Raw genomic sequence first — 14,130 nt, forward strand, 5'->3', positions numbered from 1 at the left:
CAGAGGCAGAACAGGCTGCCCAGTAGGCCCATGCTTCCGGCTCAAGTGGGCTCCCTCATTGCTGAGGACTTACCAAGTCAAGAGGCCTAGAGGATGGGCAGAGGTCAGCCAATCAGATAAATGGGTACAAAAGAAGCCGGGGCAGGTGGTGGGAGTTGGCATGAAGAGGCCAGGGGTCAGAGGGCCCAAGGTTTGAGACAGGAATCGGGAGGTAGAAACAGGCCATGTGGAAGGGTCTGGGGGCAACAAAGTGGAAGGGTCCGGGACAACAGCTAGGAGAGGGGTCTCACTTGCAGCCGAGCCTTAAACCCTCCTGGTGGCATGAGAAGGAAGAGGACCCAGGGAGAGGGGCGGGGGCGCTGTGTGGTTCATGTACTAGGCAGAAGGGAGGAGAAGCCGGCGGGCTGACACCAGCATTGTGAGGTGGCACTTGGCTGCAGTCTTCGGGGGGGCATCCTCTGAAGGTCTCTCCCGAAGCTTGGTGGAGACACAATTCTAGAACCGTGTCGCTGCTGTGGGTGGATCCTTGGGATCCTGGGACATTTGGGAGGGAGATTTCTCTTCCTCTCTCTTTTCTCGTTTTCCTGCACAGGCCTGGGTTCATTTTCTGTGTCAAAGAACTCCCTTCTACTCTTCATCCATGTAGCTCTCTATTCCCCGCGCACGGCACACAGCCATCTCGGGTGTCAGGAAGTCAGGATTGCTCAAGTGAAAGTCCCCTTGCAGTTGTCAAATCCCCACAGACACAATCCCCAAGGGTTCCTTTGGGAAAACAGCCTCAAGAACTGAAGGACAGGATGTCGAAGACAGCCAAGCATGGGTCGTCAACTTCCAGAAGAGGAAGGAAGCCTGGGAGTCTTTGGGGCATGTCCTCACTTTTGGTTCTGTCCTTTCTAGTCCCTCCGATGCTGGGCCAGCTCCCAGGGCTGAGCAGGGAGGAGCTCTAGAAGAGGCCAGGAGGGAAGAGCCTGTGAATTCCAGAGGGGTTCCTGGGTGATCCCGGGGGTCAAATTCTGTGCGCCTCATTCAGGGAGGTCATGGGGCTGGAAAGGGACCGAGCTGCTGTGTAGTAGACATTCTGTGGAGACATTCTGGGCTGAGCTGGGAGTGGGAGCCAAGGCTGAATCCGAGTCAGGGAGCCTGGTATGAAGCCTCCTGCTATAGGCAGAGGAAGCCCAAGGCACCCTTTATTGGTTACTGGCTAGGAAATGTGGGGACAGGGACTCAGTTCAGGAACTTGGCGGCTGTACTCTTCTCCAGGAAGACCCCCTGGTAACCCTAGAAGGGAACGATCACACCTAGGGATTGACCCTAGGGATTGACTTTCCCCTGGTTACAGATATGTGTCTCCATGTCCTACCATCCACAGCCCCAGTACCTTCTCTAGGGCTGGTCCAGTCTTACCCTTTCTCTGGTCTCCTGGGTGCCCAGTGTGGGACCTGGCCTGGCCTAGTGCACGGTGAACATTTCCCCTATGGAATGACTTACCTCTTGCCAGGGGTGCGCTGTGTTGGGGTTTGGTAATAGAGACAGCAGAAGAGTCTAGAATGTTGCTCAGAACACCTGGCTTCTTTGATTTTTCACCGGCTAGCTGGGCATAAGAATCCCCTCCTTGCCTGCCCCTCCACAAGGTGCTCCCGGGAGCACATAAGAACCTGAATGTCAAGTATGAGAAGTCCACCAGCAATATTAGGTAAGAGGTGGTATAGAGGTGGTGTAGAGTAATGGTCAGGGCCTGAGATCTGTCACCAGGCTCCCAGGGAGTAAATTTGGCTCTGGTGCCGGAGAGACATACAATCCCAGGTGAGAGGCGAGAGCTCCTTGTGCCACGGTCTCATCTGTAAGAGGAGTTGTCATGAGGATTCCATGGATGAATTTATGTAAAGCCCTTGGAACAGTGCCTGGAGGTGGGAGATAGATGGAGGCGGGGGTGATCTGTGCTCCAAATTTGGGGACCCTCTTCCTGATTTCAGGTTACCAGTCTTTCAGACAATACTTTTGCTTTCTATGCTCTATGAGCCATCTTGGTTCACTGAGGAACAAAGATGGGAATGCGGCAGCACAGCCTCTGGAAGGGAGTTGGGTTGGCCTGGATCTGGCTCCTTCTAGCTCCGGCTCCATAATTCTTGGAGCAGACAGTCTTCTTTGTATGGGGAAGTCAGGCCTAAGCACCTGCCCCTTGGGTGAAAGCATCCACTTCTCTTTGGCACTCCTGGCCTTTTGGTATTTTCCTGGAATATTTTCTGATTGTATTCCTTGCCCTTCCCCTACCCATTCCTGTAGTTGCTGGGAATCCAGAATTGAGCAGGATGTGGCCCATGCCCAGGTGAAGAAAGGAAGTTCAACAATGGACAAATAATTACCAGAGTGTCGTGTGGTATCAGAAAGTGCAGCATGATAAGACAGCGCAGAGCAGGGCTTTGCGATCTAGGGGCAGGGGACCAGAGAGGCCTCCAGGGGAGGTGGGAGAAGCACAGCCAGGGAAAGCAAGGATGGAGAGTGTTGCACATAGAGGAGCAGCAGGTACAAAGGCCCGGTGCTCATGAAGAACCGAGCGGCCCTCCCTCGCTGTCTGAGTCCGATAGAAGGTCTTTAGACGCTCGTGCGCTTGTCTGGGGTTTGATCCTCATTTGTGGAGTCCTCCCTTTTCTTTTTATCCCTGGCCCTGGCCATGAGCTTTTAGTCTGGAACAGGGTTGGCAAACATTTTCTGAAAGGATCACTTGGTAAATATCCCTGCAGGCTGCCCAGTCTCGGTTGCAGCTCCGGAAGCCGCCACTGTAACGTGGAAGCAGACATGGGCTCTCCGCAAATGAATGAGCGTGGCTGTGGGCCAGTAAGACCTTATTTACACAAACAGATGGTGGTTGGATTTGACTCATGGGCTGTAGTTTGCCAACCTCTGGCCTGGAAGGGAAGGCAGGCATGGACCAAGTCATTATAAGCAGGTTGCCGTTATCTCTCTCATCGTGATTTTTCGCCCACAGTGGTCGATGTGTATATTCTCTGGAACTCAGTGCAGAGGCTTGGGTCACTCATAGCCTTCAGTTCATGCAACATCCCTCACTGGTCCCTGCCAGGCTCCTCTTCTCACTGAGGTACTCGCCCGTCCTCGTTCCCAGTACCATCTTCACAGACGACCGTCCCAATGCATCTGCTCTGTACCCTTGAAATCATATGCATCTCTCTGAAGGAGGTTTCTCTGTGTAGTGTATTTTGAAGTTATATAAATGACACCGTGCTATCCAGTTTTGCTTCTTACTTCTTTCCCCCATTCCACGCTGCATTTTTTTTTTAAAGATTTTATTTATTTATTTGACAGAGAGAGACACACCAAGAGAGGGAACACAAGCAGGGGGAGCGCCAGAGGGAGAAGCAGGCTTCCCGCTGAGCAGGGAACCCAATGAGGGGCTCGATCCCAGGACCCTGGGATCATGACCTGAGCTGAAGGTAGACGCTTAAGGACTGAGCCACCCAGGCACCCCCACACTGCATTTTTAAAAAATCTAATGCTGAACATACATCTAGGTCTTTGCTTCTAAATGCTGCAAAACATTTCACATTGTGCACCATCACATTCTCCTTATTCATCTCCCTGGTGATGATCGCTATGTTTGGTGCCAGCTCTTTATCCCCACAAATGCCATCATATCTTCCTCGAGTGGAGGTGCTCATACCTGCCTTTCCTTTTTGGCATACCCTGCTGTCATAGCACGCGTCCCTTGGGTGTCTGCCTCCACCCTGGACCGTGAGGTCCTGAGGTCCATTGTCAGATCCGTATCTGTACCCCAGAGCCTAGTGAGATGCCTGGTACTTTGGAGGGCCAATAATGTTTGGTGAATGAATTAATCTCTGAGGGGAGGGCTCTGCCAGGCATCTTTTGGATGAGCACCTGGTGACTTCCAGTTGTTCTCCAGCAGCAGACTGGTCACAGCCCTCACCCCAGTGGTACCTTTACTCTGTGGGACCCTCCCCGCCACCCCCACAAAGTGCTTTCCCATGATTGCTTCCTGTTTGGTTACGTGTTGATTATCTGATGGGCTGATTTCATTTCATGCTGTAAACTTGGGGAGTATAATGGGTACTTTGATGTGTCAACTTGGCTAGGCTGTGGTGCCCAGTTGCTTGGTCAAACACCAGTCTAAATGTCACTGGGGAGATATTTTTTAGAGCAGACTAGTGTTGAAACCAGGACACTGAATAAAACAAATTACCCTCTGTAATGTGGGTGGGCCTCATCCAGTTAGTTGAAGGCATTAACAAAAAGCATGAGATCCCCCAAGAAGAGGGAAGTCTATGTCAAGATGGCCTTTGGACACAAGACGGCAACATCGACTCTTTCCTGGGTCTTCAGCCTTCTGGCTTGCCTTACCGATTTTGGACTTGTCATCACTCATGATCACATGAGCCACTTTCTTACATTCTTTCTCCCTCTCTCTCCACCCTATGTCTGTTTCTCTAGAGAACTCTACTAATATGGGGAGGGTCAGGATAAATCTACTCCAAAGTAAGATCTTTTTCATGACATTTAAGACCTTCAAGGGACCTCAGGAGATTCTATCTGTGACAGTACCTAGGAGTGCCCCTAGCAGAGTGCCACCACACACAAGTACAGGCACCGGATGATGATCCTGAAATTTGGGTTGAATCAGTGAAATTCAACAAAGACCCACATTAACTCTTTCCTATGTCTGGATTTAGATTGTGCAAACCATCTAGTTGATCTGGGGGCCAATTCTCACCTAAACCTTGATCATTATAGATCACCCATCAAACCAAACTCAGCCATGATACAAGAACCACAACAGTGAGCCCAAGAGGGCACGAGTGCAAACCCCTCAGAGCAGAGAGCACCAGAAGATGGTTAGAGGGGAGGATCTACTAGCTGATCTCTTGTGTTTTCTAAGTTTATGGAACATCTGTTACTGTGTCCCAGGCACTTGGTGATTTTCATGACAACCCTGCAAGGGTAGCTTTATCAGCCCCATTTTATAGATAAAGAAATGGAACCTAGAGATGCTGAGTCTCTGTCAGGAGCACGAGGGTAGTCAGTAGTGGATCTGGATTCAAGCTTGAGTTTGTGCTGTGAGACCAAAGTCTATGCTTATCCCATTGTGCCCTGACTGAGTTTCTTTCCTCCCTTCCTTCCTTCCTTCCCACCTAGCGTATGTTCTAGGTGTGGGGGAATCTACAGTTATGTTTTCTTTTTCTTTTTTTTTTTCCTACGTTTTCTTTTTCTTATGAGGCTCACAGGCACAGAGAAATCCTGGGATGGTGAGACAGTCTTGTCTTGGAGGTGTGTGCAAAGTGATCACAGAAGTGCAAAAAAACTGTTCTCCCCTGGTGGTGTTGGGGGGTCAGTGATGTAGATGGGAGAGTGTGTTGCAGGGCTCCTGGTGCTGTGTACAGGAAGGAGACCGGGGTGGCATGGAGGAGGAGCTGACTGGGAGGAGTGAGGATCCCAGAGGAAACAAGGACTTTGCAGGACAGCATGTCCAAGGGCCAGGTCAAGAGCCGGGCATCAGGGTGGGATGCTGTAGGGGTACAGAGCCAGTGCCGATGACTGAGGCCATTGGCAGTGTGAGGAGCTGAGGGGTATGAGGCCAGAAATGCAGGCAAGACCTTGGAAGGTGGTGCCCAGTGGTTGGACTCAGGACCATCTGGGGCTTTTGTTCAGGGCTAGGACGAGGGTAAGGAGCATGAGGAACTCATTTTGGGTACAAAATTTAAGGAGGGCCAAAACACTCAGTTACCGAGATATAGAACATCAGAAATTAGTGCAAAGGGCACAAATGTTGTGATCCGAAGGGGCACCTGCACCCCAATGTTTATAGCAACATTATCCACAATAGCCAAACTATGGAAAGAGCCCAGATGCCCATGGATAGATGAATGGATAAAGAAGATGTGGTACATATATACAATGGAATATTACTGAGCCATGAGAAAGGATGAATTCTTACCATTTACAACAACATGGATAGAACTGGAGGGTATTATACTGAGCGAAATAAGTCAATCAGAGAAAGACAATTATTATACGATCTCACTCATATGTGGAATTTAAAAAAGAAAACAGAGGATCATAGGGGAAGAGAGGGAAAAATGAAACAAAATGAAATCAGGGAGGGAGACAAACCATAAGAGACTCTTAACTCTAGGAAACAAACAAGGTTGCGGGACAGGAGTTGGTTGGGGATTGGGATAACTGGTGGCTGGCATTAAGGAGGGCACATGATGTAATAAGCACTGGGTGTTATATGCAACGGATGAATCACTGAACTCTATATCTGAAACTAATGATACACTATATGTTAACTAATTGAATTGAAATAAAATAAGTTTCCAAAAAAAAAAAAAAAAAAGAAATTAGTGCAAAGATATCAATGATGAGCAACAGAGCAAGCTTTTAAATAAAGAAAGGGTCTGAGTCTTCACTTGCATGACCCACCTCTTATCTTACCCTAATCCTGTCTCTGCTTTTGTTAAAAAATCCAGATTCCTGCTCCCCACCCCCCCGGCCCCAGACCTACTACCTCAGTCTTTCCAAGAGGAGCCCTATTATTTTCCAGTGCCCTGGGTGGTGTCTATGGTTTTGTTTTTTCTTTTGAAACTTGTCCATGGCCAATAACCACCTGTGGGCACTGGGCCAAAATACAGCTTCTTGCCTCACTTCCATACCTTCTGCATCCGAACGGGCAGCACAGGGACCTTGGTGGTTGGAGGTTTAGCAAGGGCCTCGGGAGCTTCCCACCACGCAGGCAAGAGGGCAAGTAGCAGGGATGGCGAGGAGATGTTTATGCTGATAGGTCCCAGCTTTGGGAAGACCACTCAGACAGGCCCAGGTAACAGGCACTGTTATGGATGGGGTTTTCCATTATTCAGTTTCCAAATGGGAAAAGATCCTGATTGTTCAATGCTGCACACATACCACATCCCTGCGGTAGCTACTCCAAGAGGCTCTGGAAGAAAGCCCTAACTCCTGGCCAGACAGCTAAGGCCCTCCACACCTGGTCCCTCCCTCGGCCCCTAAGAGTTTCGCGGTCGGGGCTGCGGGTCTGTAAGCATCCATGGGCCAGGTCGCCATGGTCCCTGGGCTGACTTCTCCCTCGGAGCCTCCCCCAGGCTGTTCCCTCTGCTGAAGCACCTTTCCTGGTTCCCTCTACCCATCTTTCTGGGCTGCTCCGACCTCAGCTTTTGTTTCTCTGGGTGTTTATCAGAGCCTGGAAGCCTCCTCCTTCCTTCTGCATTCGGGAGTGTTCCTCCAGAAGGAGCGAGATGCTCCAGAGAGCTCATGGGCCGCGGAGTCGGCAACCTTGGCTCCAGCTCTCTGCTCCACCTCTTCCGAGCCTGGGCGACCTTGGAGAAGCTGGCTGCCCTTTGGTTTCTTGGGACATAATATAGTTCCCTCGGTGGGGGCGGGAGGGTCAGAGGCGACGGTGGAAGCCGCAAGGTAGGGAGGCATCCCATTAATGAGGTTTATTATTCACAGGCGACCCAGGGAGGGCCTCTCCCCCGCCCGGGGAGCCGCGAGCCACGGATGGACCTTCTGCTTGGCCTGCGGCTGGCCGTGGTCATGATGCTAGCCGCCCGCTCCTTCCACGAGGAGGGCACACCTAGGGGGCAAGTCCTCTGAAGAAGCTTATTTATCACTTACATTATTGTAAAACAAGAAATTTTACAAAGACTGAAGGTGAGGTGGAGAAAATTCCTTTTAAATTCTCTTAACTTTTTAGTCCTCCAGGAGAGTCTGGGAAACACACTTTTACAGAGGGCCCTGGCGGGGGGGGGGTCATGGGGGGTGTGTTTTCTCAGTCGCTGTGCAATCTTTCAGGGAGACGGGGCCTCTCTCTCGGAGCACTGTGTTAGGAGGAGCAGATGCGGCTGGAGCCACACAGCCCGTGGCAGGGACGTGGGAGGTGCCAGGAGGCCCAGGCTGGAATGGGGGAGATACAGCCCCTCTCGCGTGTGTTCCGGTGCCGGATGTTGGTGTGAGCTGGACAGATTTGGCTTGAGGTTTCATCTGGGCAAAGACAGAGTCAGGAGGGGCTTATTTCTTTGTGTTTTGACCCTGCTGATGAGCACGGATGGAAAACTCAATTATCAGTGAGGTTAGGGGCAGGGCGGGAGGTCAGGGCCTAACTGCCCACTCTTCCTCTGGGCGCTGAGAGAGTTGATCTGCTCTCTGCTGCTCCAGGAGGAGGATGCATTGATCAGAGTCAAAGGTCATGTGTCATCAAAGGCAGTCCAGGAATAAAGGGAGCCCTTCCCAAGGATTCTAGAATGGCCCCCGAAAACCCAAGGCGATTCACTCCTTTAGTAAGCTCACATATGCCTTACACTCAAACCGTCCAGAATTCTTGTTGCAAAATTTACACGAAAACGTTGCTTTATTCTAGGGTAGCTTTCAAAGATTTAGGATTTGAAGGGGGAGGGGTTGGAAGCATTCTCTTTCTATCCTCCTCAGCCAAGAATTCAGAACCCTCTGGGGGAGAGACTACACATGTCTTCCTTTTTTTGAGGGAAAACAATTCATTAAAAAGTTCTTTGTATGAGTCTGGACACCTCAAAGATAGGACCCTAGCCACCCTTGTTTCACACTTATCTTTTCCCATGGGAATATTTCCTTTCTAGACGGGGGTGGGAAACCACACACACACACACACACACACACACACACACACACACACGCAGCAGTTTGAAAGTCGGAAGTTAAATTTAAACAATCACATGGCCAGTGGATTGTATAGAAAAACCATAAAGACAGAAAAAAAAAGACAGTCCACCAAAAGACAGACAGACAGAAAGAAATTCAGAGAGATAAGGAGAAAGTTCATGCCTGAAACCAGAAGGTAAAAAAAGAGTACCATATAGGCAGATAGGGTCCTAGCCAATTATCATCAGGTGATTTAAAATATGACAAACATCCCCATATGCAAAATACTGACCTCCAGGGGAGAAAGGAGTTTCCCAGCAGGTGTACCTATATATTTTCCCTAATAATTTCTTGTTCTTTACAGTGAAGTGTGGAAAATGAACAAAGGGGCCGACTGTGCATCTAACTTTCCAGTTGTCAAAGCAAATTGAACACGGAGAGGATGGAGTGGACGACACACGAGAACAGGTTCAAGAGCAGGTCTGAGGGGCGCCTGGGTGGCTCAGTCGGTTAAGCGACTGCCTTCGGCTCAGGTCATGATCCTGGAGTCCCGGGATCGAGTCCCGCATCGGGCTCCCTGCTCGGCTGGGGGTCTGCTTCTCCCTCTGATCCTCTTCCCTCTCGTGCTCTCTGTCTCTCATTCTCTCTCTCTCAAATAAATAAATAAAATCTTTAAAAAAAAAAAAAAGAGCAGGTCTGAGTCCCAGCTGAGAATGGGGTTGAGGGAGGCAGCAGCATCACTACCACCAGCAAGTGGGGTCCCCTGCGTAGATGCTAGTGTATATCCACGTAGATCTCGACATTGATGCGTGCCTATATGTACAAGTGTATCGGGGTGCTAACCAGAATCTCACTATGCCTCAGAAGTCTAGATCACCTGCCTGAGAAAGTTGGCTACCATCTCACAAACGAGCCCCAGAACTCATTTCTAGATTACGGAAAAGCGAACACAAGGATAATGTGTGCAGGGCACCATGTTCCTGGAACCATCCAAATTTTACTCAATGGAAGGTTCACTCTGACAACGCCATGTCAGCTGGAAAGCCCTCCCCACTTGCGCTGTCTCAGTGAATTTTCCCTCCATGCCTCCTTTGCCGACGGCCCCCTGGAGGGCTGCTTGCTGCCCGCCCCTCGGCTAGAGGTCTGGCCCGTTCTTGATAAGCTCTTGCTCGTGTCTCATCTCCCCACCGAGTTTGGAAGCTCCTGGGCAGGGACCACTGTGGTCCTGCTGTGCCGTGTTAGGTCCCCTTCGAAGCCCTATTGGCTAATTAGAATAGTGGCCCCACCTGGACAGCAATATCTCTGAATCAAACCCATTTCCTAGGTCCCTGTTCATCTTGTCAGTAGGATAAGACTGTCGTTGGAATCATCTTGTCTAGTCATGGAAGGGCTAACATAGCACTCCTGCTCATTCAGCCTATGGTCTAGTTTAGTTGGCTTTTTTTCTTTATTCTTTTCTTTTCTTTTCTTTTTTTTCACAGCAAGGCCTTCTCGAAGAAGGGGGCAGGGGACTGATGGATATTCTAGCGCAAGCTCCTTATCTTGCACTAGTCTGATGGCTACACTTCGAGGCGCACTGACCAAGAACAGGCAGTCTTCACTGTCTTCATTTGACAGACGCAGACTTAGAGGTTGAGAGAGAAGAAGGAGCCTGTCCGAGGTTTCACAGCAAGAGACAGAGCTGCAGTTGGTAGCCGGGCCTCCCAACACGGAGGTCTAGGACAACAACAAAATAGCAGCACAGAACTGTCTGTGGCTCTCACACATGATCACACAGCCTCCGTGGCGTGAGGCTGACAATCGGACGTGGCAGGACTCGGTCTCTGCCCATGAGGAAACGGGAGCTCGGGGAGGACAAAGACTTGGCCTCAGGCATCGAGGAGGAGGATGCTGGCAAAAGAGGGGACACTAGGCTGTTCCTGCCTCCAGCTCCGCACTTGTCCCAACATACCCAGCTTCAGACGACGTAACGTGGTCCTTCCTGCTCTAGCAAATGGCCAAGAAGTGTGGGGACAGGCTGAATGTCTTTCCAGGCATTGTTAAAGATTAACGGCAAGTAGGAGGATCCAAGTGCTACGTTCCGGAAAAGTCTCGGCCGTGGCAATGCTCCAAGTTCTTGGACGCACCTTCTGTAATGGAGCTTAATCTCAGTGAGGCCTCACGCCGGTGTGTTGTACGAGCAAGTGCTGCTGGTTGTCTCAAACCACCTTTGGAACACAGCATGGCGAAGATAAATACGGAGCTCACAATTTAATCTCAGCATGTGCTAGCAGCAAGCACGGCATCTGACACGAAGTGCTTTGTAAATGGTGGCCCTCAAGCAAGTGGTGGGTATTATTCTTATTTCTGAGCCTGAAACAACCAGGTGTTTGACATTTTCCAATTAAAAGTATGGGCCTGGGATACTTGCCCATTAAAAATGTAACACCACCCATAAAAATCTCAGTTTTTTCATTTTCATTTTTTAAGAACACAAATTAGGCCAATTAAATCGTTTAAATGACTTTTTTTTTTCTTTTGAGCAAAGTGAGCCATGCACAGGAACCAACAGGTCCCTCACAAAGATTTGCTTTTTCCCCTGGAGCAGACACCCACCGAAGGGACAGCCACACAGAAATCCTTTTGCAGTTTTTACAACCCTGGCTTGGCCCAACGTTCACGGGCCTCGCATAAACCTCTCATTGCACGTGGTGAACCTGTGAACACTTTCTTTCTACTCCAGCTTCCCATCTGGATGCTAGTGCGCAATGGGCCGGGGATGGGGTCTGTGGCCTCGGGGTCTCCTTGGTGCCCACGGCTGCCTAATGAGGCCTTGTTGGTTACACTGAAGTGAGCTGACCTGGCCGATAGGCCTAGACATCCTGTCCTTTTTTCCCAGGGGAAGGGAGGAAGCCTGTGGAATGAAGTCTGGTCTTTCCGGAAGGACCCTAGTCTGAGTGTAGAGAAGAATGGGGAAAATCTCTGTTTTCTTGATGTCTGATTTTTCTGATTTAAGTGTCCAACAAATATGATGCTCTAAGAGTCTGTTTTTGATGTCCAGTTGGGGTTGCAGCCAAAAGCTGACAATTCCATGGGGGAAAATCCCTATTCTAATTCGAACATTGCTTTGCAAACTCAACTCACAAGTTTTCAAAAAGATTTCAAGGTCCACTGCCTCTGGGATGAAGTTGAAACTCCTGGGCTGGCCCTGGGTGGAGCCGGAGAGCCAGGTCCGTGGAAGTGGCTGGAACTTGGTCCCAACGTGACTGGTTCCTTCCTAGTTGAGCCTGATTTCCTCCTTTCTGAGATGGTGTTGATGATAGCATATGAACCCTTCAGGTTTTTGTGAAGATTGAAGAAGGTCATGACTAAAACATCGGACCTCCCCAAACTCTGAAGACCTTACTCTCTCTACCCCCTTTTTTGCCTTTCCTCCTGATTCGTTAGGTCATACTCAGAGGCGGGCATTGGCAGAGATATGTTGAGGTTCTAGTCTTCAACGAGCTCATACCTCCTGGGATGCACAGCCAAGGAGATTGATAATGAGGTGGCACCGGGCGTGTTTATTGGCTCAGAGAGGGAAGATGTGATTCTGGCTGTTTCCGCTATCCCTCAGGGTCCGGGGGACACCTTCCCCAGCTTCATGCATCCAGCCATCTTTATATCCATTGCTCCTCTTGCCAGGAGTGCCCTTCGGTATTGGGGCGGGGGGAGAGGGTGTGCACAACGGAAAAGAGACACAATTGGTTCTGTTCCCTGGCCCCCTAGGGGCTCATGGCCTCCAAGGAGAACTCCAAGGAGATACAGGCAGCCACTGGTCTGCTCCCAGGCGACCATCTGTGAGGGAAGCACTAAGAGGAAGAACATGGCTATTGTTCAAAGATGGGGACAAGGGGCTCTGTAGGTGACAAGCTGCAGCTCCAGCTCTGGAGAGACAGGTAGGCAGGAGAGTTATTACCATATGTGGGTCACTTCACAGTCAAGTTGTCAGAAGGGAAGAGGATGAAATTGAGTTTGTCTAGAGAAAGAACATTCAAATAGGGTAGGGCCATCTGAAGACTCAACCTCTCCTTTGGGTCTTCAAAAGGCCCCAGGAGTGGCTATTTGGGTGTTGGGCTGGCAGGGGTCCTCAGTGGTGGGGGCAGTGGCAGAGAATCAAAGGCCTTCCATCCACCCAACTTGAGGAGTCTTGGAAGGCAGGCATGTCAGCCGGCAGGCCCTATCCAGTGGATACAACTTATCAAGTGCCCCCTGTCCCCGGTCTCTCCCTTGAGCACAAAAGCCTGTTGTCTGGGTAGCTCAGAGAGTGGGCACAGACCATCCTCTCTTCTCTGTGTCATTAATGTAATCTATTTGATCTTGAGGGTGGTTTAGTTTCAGTTTCTCAAGGGAGTGGGGGGAGGGAAGAAGGCCTTTCTTCTGACTTTGAAGACTAGAAACACTTAAACGTGAGCGTTTAGCCGAGGACGAAACCCATCTTGGGTCCTCTTTTCCTGGTCAGAAAAGAGCTAATCCTTAATATTCCTTGGAGAGTCACCTCTTCTTTGGAATCAAAGTGTTTTTCTCATCATTATTGCTAACAATACTACAGGTTTTTTACATTTATTTATGTACATCTTGCATCTTATTTATTTATTTATTTATTTATTTATTTATTTATTTATTTTTAAAGTGGGGTAGGCACAGGGAGAGAGAGAATCTCAAGCAGACTCCTTGCTGAGTGCAGAGCCCGATTCAGGACTCGATCCCATGACCCTGAGATCATGACTTGAGCTGATATCAAGAGTCAGATGCTCAACCGACTGAGCCACCTGGGTGCCTCCATCTTGCCTCTTTTTCAAAAGGCTTTTGACATACCAGTAAAATAGGTTTACAATGAATAAAGGAATCATGACTAAGAGAAAACAAAAATAGAGATAAGATGGTAACAAAAAAAAGGTAAGAAGACAAAATTTCCCTTCCAGAGGCCTGGGCAGTAGCTGAATGCAGGCCAGGACTCAATTCTGAGCTCCCTGGTAACCACAGTAATGAAGGAAACACTCGTATCCATGGTTCGTGGTATCAACAAGAAACAGAGCTGCCTCCATAACAACAGACTCTGGATGATGTATGAAGAAATAATATCAGAAAAATTCTCTAAAAGATCTAGATATTAGGAAATATGACCCTTTGGGAACTCTCAAATTCATAAATATCTTTAGAGCAGCATTTCCTGAATTGTGTTCTGTGAAACACTGATTCTGGGAGACATCAAGAGGTGGTTCCTCAGAATCAGATGCTGTGGCCAGATAAACATAGTTAGTGTTCACGTGTATGTCCCTCTTGGAGATTTGCAATGCATCCATTCTCCTGAGGACTTGAAGGAGTCTGCCGAGAAGAAACCTGGTAAATTTGGTTTAAATAATTATTTCCCTAAGTATTTTGGCCACAGAACCAGTATTTGGGGGAATCCCTGAACTCATGCAGCCGGACTGGTTTTCCTGGACCTTTTGTGGG

At 49.4% G+C, this 14,130-nt stretch overlaps 1 long non-coding RNA gene across 2 annotated transcripts in view; it reads left to right on the forward strand.

The window, feature by feature from the left end:
- LOC116648256 overlaps positions 1-13,247 on the forward strand; it is a 40,370-nt gene extending 27,123 nt beyond the window's left edge. For both annotated transcript variants that reach the window (XR_004302482.1, XR_004302483.1), the window contains 3 exons: positions 7,492-7,692; positions 9,020-9,135; positions 10,137-13,247. This is a non-coding gene — a long non-coding RNA (uncharacterized LOC116648256). The remainder of the gene's footprint in view (positions 1-7,491; positions 7,693-9,019; positions 9,136-10,136) is intronic.
- Positions 13,248-14,130: the final 883 nt, after the last annotated feature.

This window comes from Phoca vitulina, unplaced genomic scaffold (assembly GCF_004348235.1).
Source record: "Phoca vitulina isolate PV1807 unplaced genomic scaffold, GSC_HSeal_1.0 scaffold42, whole genome shotgun sequence".
NCBI lineage: Eukaryota > Metazoa > Chordata > Mammalia > Carnivora > Phocidae > Phoca > Phoca vitulina.